The sequence below is a fragment of the Equus asinus genome, chromosome X (assembly GCF_041296235.1).
Source record: "Equus asinus isolate D_3611 breed Donkey chromosome X, EquAss-T2T_v2, whole genome shotgun sequence".
NCBI lineage: Eukaryota > Metazoa > Chordata > Mammalia > Perissodactyla > Equidae > Equus > Equus asinus.
The window spans coordinates 23642763-23659069 of NC_091820.1; the positions used below are offsets into that span (position 1 = coordinate 23642763).

The following is a 16307-nucleotide window of genomic DNA, read 5'->3' on the forward strand; positions in this document are numbered from 1 at the left end:
CAGCAATCAGTTCCTAGCCTAAGGAAAGATGCTTAATCCTTAAAGAAATGCCAATGTTGGGAGGGGGAGGGAAGTCAGTTACAGGAGGTTACCAGAGAAGCACAATAAAATGCAGATTTAAGTCCTTGCCTTTGGTATTGATTAAGAGTTTTTAGAGAGAAGGTCATCTCCTTTCTTCTTCCTAGTACAGAGAGGGAGGCACCTTTTACAGGTAGAGATTTACCTTACAAACATAAATGTGTCCTAACAAAGGGCAAGTTCCATTCCTCAGAGCCTCCTTCCCTGTCCCAGTTTATCAAAAACAATCAGCCTCAAATAATCCTGACGCCAAAGAGACATATCTTGGGGTGGCCAGTCGAGGTCCCCACAAGCCAAACAGGGAGAAGCTGAGATGCCATGAAGGGAGACCAAATGGCTCATGAGTAAATAGGGCAGGGACAGAGAAGTGGTACAAGCCAAGACATCTCCCTTTTCTTGGGTCTAAAGTGAGTATTTTCCTTTGCTCCCAAAGAATCCCTCTAAAAATGGGGCTACATTCCATCTTTGTGCTTATTAACTATTATTCCATAGATCCAAGCACATAGTAGAAATTCAAGAAGTAAAATACCTCATTGATTTTATTAAATGCTTAATTTTCTGAAGGTATCAAATAGCATTATCTGATAGAGATATGGTAAAAAGGATTCTGTGATGAATTTCAGGAGAAGGAAACACTCCATAAAGTACTAGCCAACCTCACGACATTCTATGAGCAAAGACATCTATACTGTTTTACGTCAGAAAACCCATATATGCACGTGCATCTGTGTATTTCTAACATTCATTTAAGAGCTAAACTTTCCCAGCAAACATCAGCGAGAAACTCTTTTTAATTAAACTTTCATTCTTGCCCCTCATTAGTCACACACACCCCCCCACACACAGACACAGGCATACATACACACACACAAGTGTAGGTAGGAGAACAGGGAGGACATTCTGCATTAGGGACACTTCAAAAGTAGGTTAATGCAAATGAACAGGATGGCAACTACAATATGAAAATCGACATTTATTAGCACATGTTGCATGAAGATATTTTCAAGGCTTTGTCATGCATGTGAAAATGCTCCATTTTTATGCCCATGCTTTCTTTGTTCAGTAACATGCTTTACTTTCCGTTGTTCCCAAATGCAAGTTGTAAATCTGCTCAGAAAGTTTCACTGATCTGGGATTTCACTTAGTCTTTTGTGGTTGACCGTATCATTGTATTTCAACCGGAAAAGTAATTCAATGGAAATGAGTAAGAATAAATAGAAATAGAAGATCATATATCTTTGAAATTAAAAAGTAATAAAATTAATTATTCATTTTTAGTGGCTTTTTTGCCACATTCAGGTCTATATTTTCATCTACGGAGTTAAATTTTATCCTCATAAACATGAAATATATTTTATGTTCACAGAAAAGGGAACTTTAAAAAGCCACATTCATCTATTCACTCATTCAGTTATTCATTTTAGGTAGACATTAGCCTTGATTCACTTTCTTTCTTTTTAAAGTATTTATAATTTTCATGTATTTTTAACTAAACAAGTAAAAACAAAAATCCATTCCTATTATAAAAAAAATTAAAAAAATAAAACACACATGGAACATCTTAGTCTCCCTTGGCCAATACTCATCTTTATTCTCTACCTTCTCCATGGGTAACCATCTTTTAAGACTAGAGCTCAAACAAACATATTTTTTGCTGAAATTACATGAACTGTTTTGCAGATTATTTTTATACACCTTTGAAGTTTCCCCGTGTCCGTACATATAGGCTTAACTCATTCTTTTTAACTGATGATGAATATTTCACAGACTACACAAAAATTTCATTAAACCATTTTCCTATTGGTAGATATTTAGGATTGTCCAAATGTCACACCATTACAAACAATGCTACAGTTATAATCCATAATTATGCCTCATGTACACATAAACAAGTATTGTTCTGGGATAGACACTAAGAACGGGAACTGACAGTCATAGGGTACAGACATCGTTAATTTCAATAGATACTGTGAAATCATCCTCCAAATGTCAGTACCAATTTACTTACCCACTAGCAGGATATAAGAGTTCATAGGCCCCCTGTCTTTTAGAAGCACTGAAAAGAGAAAATGGTATTGACATGTTATTTTAATGTGCATTTCTCTGATTTCTACTAATTTCAGGTTTTCATATAGTTACTATTTTATCTTTCTCCTCTTTAAAATGCCTATTCATAGCCCTTGACTGTTTTTAATATTGATTTATTTTATTTTCTTGTTGAGTCATAGATAATATTTTGTAAATTGTTCTTTTTAATCCTTTGCAGATTTTATATATCGCAGATATTTTCTTAGAATGCATTACCTTTTCTACTTTGCTTATGTTGTTAAATTTCTTTTTTAATTTTATGTTAACCATATCAATCTTGTCTTTCATGTTTTTCCCCCCTTGCTGTGTGTTTTTTAAGAAAGCCTTCCTGCCTTCCCTAGCCTAGTATCAGAAAATATATTCTCGTACATTTATGGCTTTTTTACAAAAAGCATTTTGATGTATAATCCACCTAGGATTCATTTTGTGAATGCTGTATGGTAGAAATTGGTGTATATACAAATACGTGTGTATACATGTGTAATATATGACAGTTTCATTGAATTATTAAATCACATTACAAATCAGAGTCAAAAACAACTATGGAATATTATTAACTCAGTTACTTGGGTAATTAGCAAGAGTTTGGTAATTTTTTCCCTGTGCTCTTCAATGTTTTTTCTAAAATAGGAATGTTACTTTCTGGCTATTTTGGTTATCACCAAAATATATTCCTTCTTGTTTATTAAGGCCAGTTCAGCTCTTTGATTTAAACCCCAAAAGGCTCCAATGAAGAACAGACCTATTTCTTCTCGTTTGCTCTGATGTCAAGATCCTTACCCAGGTGTAGTCAGTATTAAAGTAATGCCTACCTCTTTCCCTTGTAAAGATCCCTGTGATTAGATTGAGCCCACCTGGATAATCCTGGATACTCTCCCCATCTCATGACCCTTAATTTAATCACATCATCAAAGTCCCTTTTGCTCTGGAAGGTAATATATTCACAGGGTCTGGAGATTAGGATGTGGACATCTTTGGGGAGCCATTATTCTGCCCTCTACAATGCTCACCACTGTTCCAACTCGTCTTCGTTGTAGTGTTTTGTCTGTGTGTGTGTGTGGTGGTGAGGAGTAGAGTGGTAGGAGTTGGGAGGATGCTTGGTTGCCTCCAACTGAGCTTGTCTGTGCTCCTAGTGCGGCAGTTTTACTTAAAAGGGTATATGGCTAAGCAGTCATCATAAAAGATACCTTTAGCATCGTCCCTGAATTGGAGTTTACATATCAAACTGCAAGGTAAAATTAAATGAGTTATATTTTACAAAGCAGTTATAACAATGCCTGAGCCTATATAGTAAGCATTATATATATGTATGTATGTATATGTACATATATACGTGTTAAATAAAACAAAAAAAAGTCCACAAGGAAGGGAGTTTTAAGCAGACAATTGATTTGCAAATGTGATATATACTCTTGACCCAGAGGGCTAATGGATTTTGTGAATTACTTTCCTTGGAGTGTATTAAACCCTCACTGTTGATTGTCAGGAGGAAATACATCTTGACAGGTTTGTCCAGTGGTGGTGATGATTGTGTATGAATTATGCACTTACTCATCAGATTTTTATGAGAATACCAACTTGAAATCAAGAGTGAAATGTATATCCTGAGAAATGGCAGTATTAATTGATCTATCCCATATTTATTTATTGAACACTTACACTGTGCCAGATGCAACAGAGCATCAATGATGAGTAATAGACAGTCCTTTTGCTAGAGGCTTTTGAAGTGTAATAGGGAGAATTCTTCTGAGTATGCAAATACTTATAATGCAAAGTGGATTACATTATGGCCTGAAGAAAATATAAACAAAAGACAATAAAAGATTATAAGTGATGTGGAAGATAAACTAACACATGGACAAAGAGAACAGTTTAGCCGTTACCAGAGAGGAAGAGGGTTGGAGGGTGGGCACAAGGGGTGGAGGGGCACATATATATGGTGACTGTCAAAACATAATATACAACTGAAATTTCACAATGTTATTACATTATTATGACTTCAATAAAAAAAGATTATAAGTGAAAGTAATCACACACATAAAGATGTCTTAGAATAGATAGTGTTTGTAATGAAGTTTTGACTAAAAAGATGAAAATTAGGGGCACTAAGGCAAGGGATTAATATTACCTAAGATAGAGAAAAAAATCCAAGGATGTAAAATCAAAAGATTTGCAGAAATGGAGCGTTTTGCACCTATGATCACAGGGAGAAGAGAGAATGGAAAAGTTCAATGTAGCTTTTAGATCATATCCCATTGTGAGGCGGTTGTACTTAATTCAGTAGGAGGTAATGAATTTTGAAGAGGGAGATGTGTCATCCAGCCTACTTTTGAGAAAAATTGATTTGGCTGTCATATATCAGGTAAATAGAATGGAGGTGAGATCAGAGGGAGGGATAATGGTTAACAGCTCGTTAACAAATGGCCTCAGTGAGAAATAGTGAAGGCTTTGACTAGGATGGTGGGAGAGAACTGGAAAGGAGCAGGTGGGTGTGAGAGACATTGTGTAAAGCAGAATCCACATGATTTAGCAACTGATTGAGGAGGAAAGGGATGGGCCCATAATGACTGGTTTCCTGCTTGGATGACTAGGATAATGTGGTATCAGAATAAAAACAGGAAATTGGGCGGATGATATGTTCTGGTCTTTAACTGAATGGATTTAAGGTACTAGAAGAATTTTGAGGATGACTGTTTCAAACAAGTATTTGGAAATGAGGTTGGAAGTTCCGGAGAGAGTCAAAGGAAGAGAAAGAGATTTGGGAATTTTAGTCTAAAATAATCTTAGGTTGTGGGAGGGGGGCTTTGTAACTCATTTAGTCCTATGAACTTGTCTTACATGCCATTTCCCCTTATCTGCCAAATGGTTGTCTATCCTATATTTCAAGCTTGAGCCCATGACATCCTGAGGCAGGCATGTCTGTTGGCAGCATTCAGTTAGAAATTTCTTCTTTATTCTGAGCTTTCCAAAGTTCTTTCCTTTTGAGCCCAGTTGTCTATCTTGGGACCTACCCTAGAGCAATTGCAATTCTTCATTCTTATGAAAGCTCTTCTGATGTTTTAAGAAAGCTATAACGTCCCTGTTTAGCCTACTCTTCCAGTGATGCAGGGAGTGTAAACAGTGCTTAGAGGCAATGTAATATCTTTATGCCTTCTTTGGCTCTGATCCTTGCTAGAGTTTTCCCAGATGTAAATAAACTCATAAAAAACAGAGAATAAAACTTGAGTGGGTTCTAAGCTGAGTAAATCTAACATGCAAAATTGAATTTAAAAATCCCTGACAGGAATCATTTAAGTCTCTCTATGGACAGATGTCTGGGGACACGTGTCTACCTCTGTCACCTCTGCCTCTGTCCCCTCTCCCCCTTCTTATGCTCCTATATTCTTTTAGAAGCTAAACGTATCTAGTTCTTTCAGTGATTCATATGACACAATTTCCAGTCACGTCCCCATCCTTTGGTCAAACTAGCATGGAGAAGAGCAGCACTGCCCCCTCCCTTGGTCTAAATATTGTGATTTTTTTTTTTTATTTTAGCTGAAATCAGTTTGGATACGTCCCCTAGCTGGCTCATAGTCAGCATGTTGCTGCTGATGTGTCTAAATCTCCTGCAGCTGACTGTGTAACCAAGTAGAGGCTCTTACCTTCATTGGTGTTACACTTTGCACTGTTACAGTTGACCATTGCTCTAACCTGCATGATCTTTTAGATGCCAAATTGATCATATATATCAGGTTGCCTTCTATATCTCCATTTAAGACATTGTTCACAATGTAGAATGGTAAAAAACATATTTAGGATTGAGTCCTTTTACCTAGCAGTAGTCTTCTAGTTTGATGGTAAGTTGTCAAAGGTCTGGGAAGGAATTTGGGGGGAACTTTATTGAAGTGGTATAGGTATAAAAGATCTTTCTTAAAAATAAGATGACGGGGCCAGCCTGGTGGTGTAGTGGTTAAGTTCACACATTCTGCTTCAGCGGCCCAGGGTTCGCAGGTTCAGTTCGCGGGTGCGGACCTACGCACCACTTGTCAAGCCATGCTGTGGCAGGCATCCCACATATAAAGTAGAGGAAGATGGGCACAGATGTTAGCTCAGGGCCAGTCTTCCTCAGCAAAAAGAGGAAGATTGACAGCAGATGTTAGCTCAGGCTAATCTTCCTCCAAAAAAGAGAAGATGACACCGCTTTTTTAACCTGATTTTATTAACCTGACTTTATTTTATTATTTTATTAGAGTGTTATTAAAATAACACTATTTTTGGTATTAGGAGCTTGAGCTCTTGAATCAGCAGACCTGAGTTCAAATCCTGCCCCATCATTTATGACTTAATTCTCTTCTCTGAATATGAAATATCAAAGGACGATATTAATGCCTTCTTCAAGGTTGAGGAGATGATTTACATAAAACATTTAGTACCTTGTTTGGTACATAATAAGTGGTTGGTTGTTATTTTTCTCTGTAAGTCTGATTACAGTACAAAAGTATCATGATTTTACACTCTGCATTTACTTTCATATTGAAAAAAATGTAGAATTAAATATTTGGGAAGAAACTTCTAACATACATGGTGAACATCCTGTTTTTTTTTTTTTTCTGAGTGGATTTTGATTTGCTCTTCTTTCTTCCTAACCTTTATATAAGCAGCAAAGCATTCATTTTAAGGGTGAACAAGGCCAAGGGTGCAGCCTAGAAATCTGTGGCTTTGGGGTCCTTACATTTGTGCTTTTATAAAAGCTGACTTACCATCATCTGTGACCCTCAAGATCCATCCCATTTATAAAAAGTATGCCATTATCCATTTGTCCAGCCTCACCCTGAGTAAGGAAGGACATTGGGGGGATGGTGGGCACGCCCCTATTTCAGGGACTGCCCCCTCCCCACCACTGTATGCTTGAGTTCTATTTTCTCATCAGCTGTATTTCATGTGGTATTAAACCTGTCCCTTGAGGTTTTAGTTTTTTTTTCTTTTCTGGAAATTCTAAGAATTGCTTTATTTCAAGTTGGTTAGGTAATTTTTGTAGACAGATATAGAAATGTCTATATATGCTTTATGCTTGTCTTTTATTTCTTTGTTTTAAAATTGCTGATTGATTAATTCTAGTATCTGTAGTTTCACTACAGAGGGTGGAAAGATAGCTGTTTTCTGTTCTTTCTCATGATTCTTGCTCAAGGCACCTTATTTCCTTTTGTGCTTAGTTGGTTTTCCTTTGTTTTTTTCCCCAACGAGATGATCATTTTCTTTTCAATATTATTTTCGAGGATTCTCTGAGGCCTAGGATGGAGGGGAACGCTCCTAGAAAGGATTTCCATTTGCCTTGGCATGTGCCTAAGGTGTGATCACTCTGGAATCACTGTAAATTAAATGAAATTCATAGCTTGAGGTTTTTGGGGGGGTGACTAAGTAATATGAATTTGTGCTATAAATCTACCTTAAGGATGTCTAAGGGGTTGGGCAGGGTCAAGTTTAGTTATGTTTCATTTTCCTGAGGGTTTAGCCTTTAGCTTTACCGGATGGGGGCTCTCTTCAACTTGAGATTTGACTGAGCCCTCTATTTCCACCCTTCTGGACCTGTGCCCCCATTAAACCCTAGGCTATGACAACTGGGATTACTAGGTCCAGTAAATGCTCTCAGGAAAATATTTTCAGTGGGCAACTTAACTCTTTGAGCTCTGGTTTTGCTTAGACTTTGGCCCACAAATCTTATGAAGTGTTTCATTTTGAGAAAAAAAAATCCAGTATTTTTACTTATTTTCAGTGAGAAGGTTGGTCCAAATAACCTAGATTGCCATATTACTAAAAATAAGACTTCCTCACTGTTCCTTATATAGGAGTCTTCTCAACCAGATTTTCTACTTAACATTTCAAATTTCTCGGACATAGTTCTCATTCTCTGACCTTACTTTGCTTCTGGTGGTTTTATTTCTAATCTCCATTTCAACTTCATTTTCTCTTTTGGAGAATTTATATCAACCTCAAATACCTTGAAATAGTTACTCTCATTAATGTGTAGGGATTTTACAAAAAATAATCTTTAAAAAAACCTTTTGGATGATTTTATTGTGTGGTTGAAGAATGGATGCGTGACTTTGGAGAAGGAGTCAGGACTTGGAAAATTGAGTGAAATGAAAAGACATAGTGAGAAACTCATGGATAGAAAGAGAGCATTGTTAAGATGATTGACTGGACCATTTAGATTTTCAGGGAATTAAATGAAGCCAGGAAGGGGTTATGGGGCTTATAACCTGGTTAAAGGAGGTAAGACAAGAAGGAATGATGGAGGAACTAGAAATTCAGGAACCCCTGTTAATCCTGGGGAATTCTATCCTGTATGTATTCAGATTTTTAAAAAATCAATTAATGAACATTTGACTATGGGCCACATAAATCGTAGCTGGTTTGTAGTCTTCTCTTTTCTTGGAGCTATTATCTGATATTATCCATAACAAAGGACTTTTACCTCAAAAGAATATTCTCGGTACAATTACTCATCAAGCCAATACGTAAAAACAATAGAGAAACGGAAAGCTAATAATATGACATCTAATACTTTATGATTTTTTTTTATCTGGGGATAATAGGGAGAATCAGAGAAAGTCTGAATCTCACCATGTTATTTTCACATCAGATTTTTCCCTGCTATTCTTTCTCACGTGGAATAATTTAATGTACTACAAATGAAAAAGGGTATATATGTGATTATATTATGGATTATAATATGCGAAAATATATATATATGTAATTCCTTGTCTCTAAATTTCTAAGTCGATTTCAATGTTTAAAGTTACTTAGCCACCATTAATCATTTATTGTGCCACTCCTCTGTCTCTGGCATTATGGTAATTTGCATATACTTTCCCATTGAATCCTCAGAAAATCCTATGAGGCTGAAATTATTATTGCTTTTTGTAGGAGAAACTAAGACTCACAGAAAATTAGTAACATATAACTTTATTATTTATGAAAATCTTCCACCTATATTCATATTCACGTGCATTTTAACTGTGATCCTCATATCAAGCCTATGAGTGAGGTCAGATATTGTTAGTCATTTTTTTATACATGAGGACAAAGAGGCTCAGAGGAGTGAGGAGACTTGCCAAAGCAACCAGCACACTGATACAGATGGCACTCAATCTCAATGCTTCTAAGTCACAATCTATTAATTTTTTTTACAATGCCACATTTCTTTGAAAGATAAGTGGTGATGATGATTGTGCAGAGGTTGGAATTTAGAAAGCCATTACTAACCAACAGTAATTGTATTTAATAATACGTATATCTTATATCTAATGTCATGAGAAGAACTCAAGGGATGGGTACAATACGTGAAGAGTTCTAGGAAGAATGTAACAAGTAGACTATATAGTTATAAATGGCAGTGTGTGTCGCAACCATTTATTTAGCTTTGTCACATACGTTTTTTAAGATACTTTTCTTTTTGATGTGCTTCAGTGATTACAGCCGGGATATATTTGTGGCATAAAACAATAACCAAAAAATAGTAATTATTTCTTTCTTCTTGGGTGTCAGAAAAATCTAGTTTGCAAATTCAGGTGTGATGATCAGAGTAAAGAGGAGTGTGTGAGGTAAATTGTTATGCTAATTGGCTAGAATTCTTTTTGCTTTTTTCATTTTAGATTCTTAATATAGGTAAGAAAGTATGGCATGGAGCCATAGAATCAGAGGAAAAAACCATATCTGTGAGCTATTAATAATTCCAATATTAAAAGGCCATATTCAGTGTAATACGACTCTGGAATTTAAAAAATGTATATAGTAATAAGAGTTTAAATAACTAACCCAAGGTCAGGCAACTAATAAATGGTGAAGCTTGAACTTAAACCCCATCTACCTCACCTTAGCCCCATTCTCTAAACCCTTAAATTCTCCCACCAGGAGATATGGGTTTACACGATTCAGGGTTTGGTAAATTGACCAACTGTGTGTCTTGGGATCATGCTAAAACTACAGGTTTTTATATTCACTTAAATGATTCTTAGCCATATAAGTCTTGGGTCACAGATGGAATAGATTAGTCAGGAGATAATTATAGGAGTCAAAATTAAAATTAAGCCCAGATTAATTATAGCTCACACATTTCACTCTTTTATATTTTCATTTCCTTTTTGTGCATTAACACAAATTTAATATTTCAGCTTATTTCTGTCAAAACAAATTTTGTAATGCTGATTTTTATGTTGTTGTGTTTATAGTATTTGGTTGAATTAAGGATTTATTTACTTGAGTTCACGAAGAAAACCACTTAAAGTCCAAAAGGTTATCTGTTTTGTATCCCAGAATTTTGGACAATGACTAGCACATAGTAGTTCTCAATAAATATTTATTGAGTGAATTTATGGTCTTAATATACATTTATTATTAATATTAGTTTGTCCATCAAATGGTTTTTCAGCTACTGGACCAAAGCATTTAATTGAAAAGTATGTCGTTTTTGAAGAAATGCTCAAATTTGGATACATCTTTCTTCTTAATAGAGTATCTTTCTAAAGCCTCTGAGTGTTTAAGGGTGTTATTGAATATATGTCAATAATGATTAATGGAAAATCTATTAAATCTTAAGATAGTGATATGTACCATCCTACATAATGCATTTTTCCCAACTGATGATGATAAAAAAAGGACTCTCAGAGATGAGAAAGTATACTATCTCCTAAACTAAAACTGACCTCCTCTCTAGAAGTCAACTACTTGTTGACTCATTTAGGTTGGCCCTAGATGGAATAACTGGGGAGGCTAGAATCTAGCTCTATGAGACTTTCATCCTCCAGAGGCCAGCTCAGGCATGTTCTCATGTCAACAGCAGGGGTGCAACAAAGGAAGAAGAGATGGAGATGTATAAGTACTGATTGAAGCTCCTGCTTCATGACTTCTAACATGCCACTGGCCCAAGCAAGTCACATGATGGACTCAGAGTCAGAATGGTTACATGGCAAAGGGTGTGGATGCAGGCAGGACTGAAGAACTGGGACCATTTATACAAATAACCTACCATACAAGCTTAGCTAACTGAATCTATTCGCATAAAGTGTATCTGGTATTTCCACTATAATGTTCTGATTCTCTACTTAGAATTGACTCCTAAAAGACAGACTGCCTTAAACACGAACACACACACCTCCTCTTTGTTCATTTCTGCTTATCTTGTACTTTTTGCTAATATTCCTCATTAGCTAAAATGTTCCTTTCTGTAGAGACTGAGCAAAAGAATAGCAGGTTTTTAAATAGAAATATGGCATGGTGTGGACTTTGTGTTCAGTATACAGGACAAATATTATCCACATGGCATTTATCAAATAAAATTTGCATGACATTTTATTTATAAGGATGCATCACAAGAAAAGCACATATTTTAAAAATAAAAATGAGTTGATCATTCTACAAATATTCCAGTTGCCTATTATAATGAAATTGTGTGTTAAGTGTCACTCCTAAAGCAATGGAGATGGCATTTGCATATCAGTTTAATTGCTTTGGATTAAACATTGAAAGATGAGAGCCAAGAGAGCTTATTAAACTGAAATGAGGGCAAGTGATAAACAAGTGTTATTATGTCAACACTACATCTGGAGGTCTGTTGCTATTTCCATTTTAAATCCTAAATTGCAGTGTTTCTTAAAATTATCATCAAATGCCATACCATCTTGAAATATAATAAAAAAGTAAAAAGGTTAATGCATGAATTGTGCTTGATAAATACAATTTGATTTGAAAGCCAAGCTAGAGTTTTATCTTTTGTTAATATTTATTTGTTCTTAATGTACTAGACTGTAAGTTTTTCAAAGACATTATGTCTCATTTACTGCTCTGTCTTTGGGGCTTTGACATAGTCTGTCCTGTAATGGGTGCTCGATAAATATTTGTGAATGAATGAATGCAAAGTATGGCAACCCCTTCATAGTTACTGTTAAGCATTTTAGAAGAGTGGTTGGGCACTGCTGGTTTTGACTGGTGCCTCCAACTTTAACCACAGGCTCCCTTCTGCTCTGAAACACTGTGTGCTCACTGGCCTTCTCCCTCTTTGCCTGGGAGAATCATGAGTCATTAAATACATAAGGTCCTGCAGCCACCTGCACTGAAGTAGGCTATGAGGGCATGAGGAAACTTAAATTGCATTTCAGGGGATCTCCTTTTGGGGTGTTTGATTTGGGGCTTATATTAGAAACTACCATTTGTTTGCTGTGTCCACAGTATCAGAAAACTGATGCCACACCATTTTATAAATCAACGATAATGCAGATCTCATTCATTTGCATTGGAGAGTTAGTACCACTTCCAGGTGGTTCCTTTTGCTCACCAGAATGATTTCATGTTTGTCAGATAGCCTATATTGTGTTAGATCATCTAAAACATATCCTTTAAATTTGGTAAGAATAACCCCTCCAGTTCAGTTATTCTGGATAATTTCTTTTATGGAATGTGTAAGCAGCTTACAAATATTATCTTCTTTAATCCTTAGAACAACTCTGTGAAAAAGGTTCTATTAAATATCTCCATTTTGCAGATGAAAAAATTGAGGAACAGAGAGGTTATGTGACTTACCCATGGTCCCACAACTAGTCAGTGGCCGGACCAGGTTTTGAGATTAGACAGTCTGGCTCCAGAGGGTTATGCTCTTCATCATTGTGCTCTAAGTACATATATGACTGAGGTTCCCCTAAGGCTGCTGAAAATGAAGTATTTCGTATGCCACATCTGTTTTATTGTTGTTGCTTTAAAATTTTAATTGAGGTAAAAAACATAATATTTACCACCTTAACTATTTTTAAGTATACAGTTCAGTAGTGTTAGGTATACAGTCATCCCTTGGTATCCATGAGGGATTGGTTCCAGGACCCCTGTGGATACTAAAATCAGAGGATGCTCGAGTTCCTTATATAAAATGGCATAGTATTTGCATATAACATACACACATCCTCCCATATACTTTAAATCATCTCTAGATTACTTATAATACTTATCACAATGTAAATGCTATGTAAATAGTTAGTGTACTGTATTGTATAGGGAATAAAGACCAAAAAAACTCTGTACGTGTTCAGTACAGATACAACCAACATACGCCTTTCAATCCACAGTTGGCTGAATCTGCAGATGTCGAAGCTGCGGGCACAGAGGGCCAACTGCATTCACATTGTTGTGCAAAAACCTCTAGACTGTTTTCCTCTTGAAACTCTACTCATTGAGCAACAATTTCCCATTTCCCCACATCTGTTTTTAAGTCCTATCATCCCAAACATAGCACCCCAATCTAATGCGACTCCATCTGACTATTATCACATGATGTACTAACAGGTAAACAGAGAATGGAGAATGTTGTTTTATTTGCATAGCTTAGTATATGCCCAGAATTCACAACTTCTGAGAAATACAAATGAACAAGAAATGGGGTGATTTGAAATAAAAAGAGGTGTCTTATTGACTTGTCTTCTTCTTGTTCTTCATTCCGGCCTTGGAATTTGTAAAAGAAGACATTTCTGTTACAGTTCATCAGAATGACCTATGACTGAATCATAATTTCTGGAAGATTTTCTTGGTTCAAAGCCAAGAAAACAAAAAAGCTGTATTTAATTTTCTTGTTTCTTTTATGTAAGTATTCCTTTAACTTCTACGTAAAGACAAATTCTATTCAAATACTTATAAAAGTACTATTATTATATAAATCCTCTTTTTTACGATAATTCTGACTTAGTACTCTTGATATTTTAAAATGACAATTGCAACATTCAACACAGAGTTACAGAATATAAATATACATTGCATATATTTATAATTATACAGAGTAAATTTTTAATCGTTCAACTGTAAGCACTAATGCTATATAAATGCATGCAAAGTTATACGATCTGTGTTTGAAAAAATAAACAAAAAATGTGAAAAGGATATTTATATTAATGTCCTTTTTCAATTCTTAGTTTTCTATTTACTGTCAAATTTGATCCACAACGCTGTGAAATAGTTTAAAATGTGCTGTAATAAAGGGTGATATGGAAACAGACTTAGACTCCAGAGGGATTGTGCCTAGGCTGAGTGTTAAGTAATGAGCAGAGAATGGAGAGGAGTTCCCGGGTCTCCACCAGCACACGGAAGTGAGGAAGAACATGGCGCACGGGGAGCAGCAATAGTTAAGCACTGCCAAAGCCATAGATGTGAATGTGGAAGTGGTAGGAGACGGGGTGGAGAGATAGGCCAAATCTACATCAAAAAAGCCCTCGTATGGCCAGACAAAATAGTTTGAACTCGATTCCACAGAGTACGCAGATGCAGGGAGGGTAATTATGGAAAGGAGTATGATATGGTCAGAAATATCACAGATGGAAATATTTTATCATAAATACATTTGCTAGTGTCAGGACTCAGTCTTCCTCCAACTTTTTTATACTATTACCTTAAGTTGGTTGTTGTTCATCTGTTAAAAAGGAAGTCTGAGAATTTCTCTAAGAATCCCTCAGAGTCCACAAGTTTGACTAAAAGTAGTTTGTGATGATAAGGGGATACAGGTAGAGTTTCTGTTGTTTAAAGTCATTTAAAATTACTTGATAATTAATTCAATTACTTTGTGAATTTTTCTAACACCAAACAGGAAAGGTTCTGATAGGCTTGGGGAAATGATTAATGGCATTATATTTGTACATTTTAAGTGAAAGATGTTTACCCGCCATCCAAAGGGATGGCTCAAATAGCAAATATCATTACAACAAAATAGCGTGTTTCAACAAATAACTATTTAACAAGTATATTTTTCTGACATTTTCAATAGCTCATTCTTTTCAAGCCATCTTCAGTTCAAGAAAATCAGGAAGATAACATTTTTGAGTGATGTAAATCTTTACACTTATATATAAAATGTTTTATTTTAAAAGTGTTATCCACATGTATGAATTTAATCAAGTTTTTGGGGGGAGGATGGTTTGATCTAGTCACTTAGTTTTTTACCTTACTCTGTTATCCTAAAATATATTAAGATATGCAGAAATCATTTTTAATTAGCAGGTATATTTAAAGATATTTTCATATCACAATTATTCCTACTTTTCCCTATAATTCCCTGTTGTAATCTGTTTCATCAGTTCATCTAAACTTATCATTTTTTATTCACTTACCCACTATAAGTCAAGAAACTTACCTTTCTCTCTCATGATTATTATCTCGTCTGATGGGACAAAATAATTGAGACAGAATAGAGGAGCAAGATGAATGGCAGACAGTAGGTGCACTTGTATATTACAAAGTGTTTGCAAAATAATAAGCACCAGATGAATAATGTATTTAAGGAATATTTTCTGGCAAATGATATTAAGTCATATATCCAAATCATCCCTCAATTACTAAAGAATGAATTACAAGTGTCTAATGCATCCAGTTTCATCAGACAGAATTCACCATGTGGGGCATCTAGGTAGAGTAAAAAGGCTACTGTTTATTAATAGAGTATTAAAATCAATCTCTCTCTCTCTCTATATATATATTTGAATACATAAGGAAATCCTTAGGTTTTCAAATTCCTTGCTTACTTTTAAAAGTCTAGTCTGGTTATTTTAAGAATTAAATTTCCGTGGCATATTTGCTGTTGATTCTGAGGTTGACTCTTATGTAATGTAACAAAACTATTCTTCACACTAATATTATTACTATAGTTTATTTTCAGCTTAAGTACTTATGTTTACTTCTTTCAAATATTTAATATTTTTAATTAAAAATTAATTTAAATTTTAATATTTAATATATCTTTCTTACATTAACTTTGACAATAAACTTAAGAAGTATATATTACTATTCACATTTTACAGATAAGGGAAATGGAGATTGAGAGAAGCTAGGGAATAGGCTTATGGTTAGTAAATTGCAGAGCTGGGATTTTAACCTCATAGTGGCTAGCACCCATAGTCCATCTTTTTTTCATTAAATCATTTCTCTGTTTTTATTTTAAAAGGATAGAGTTGTGCTTCTGTATAGTTTGTACACCTAGCAATGTAAAATATTGAGACATTAAAGACAAAAATGAAGTAAAAACTTAGAAATCCTTTGACTCAATGCTCCTGTGTGTTTTTTTTTTTAAAGAGAAAAAAGTAATGCAAGACTCAGGATTTTGGAGTGGTTCGTGTGCCTCTTCATTTCACCTTTGG

The 16307-nt window shown here is 35.2% G+C and overlaps 1 protein-coding gene across 1 annotated transcript in view; it reads left to right on the plus strand.

Moving 5' to 3' along the window:
* The window catches only part of IL1RAPL1 (interleukin 1 receptor accessory protein like 1), a 1280310-nt gene that overhangs the window by 719924 nt on the left and 544079 nt on the right, over positions 1 to 16307 (plus strand). The gene's annotated exons all lie outside the window — the stretch shown is intronic.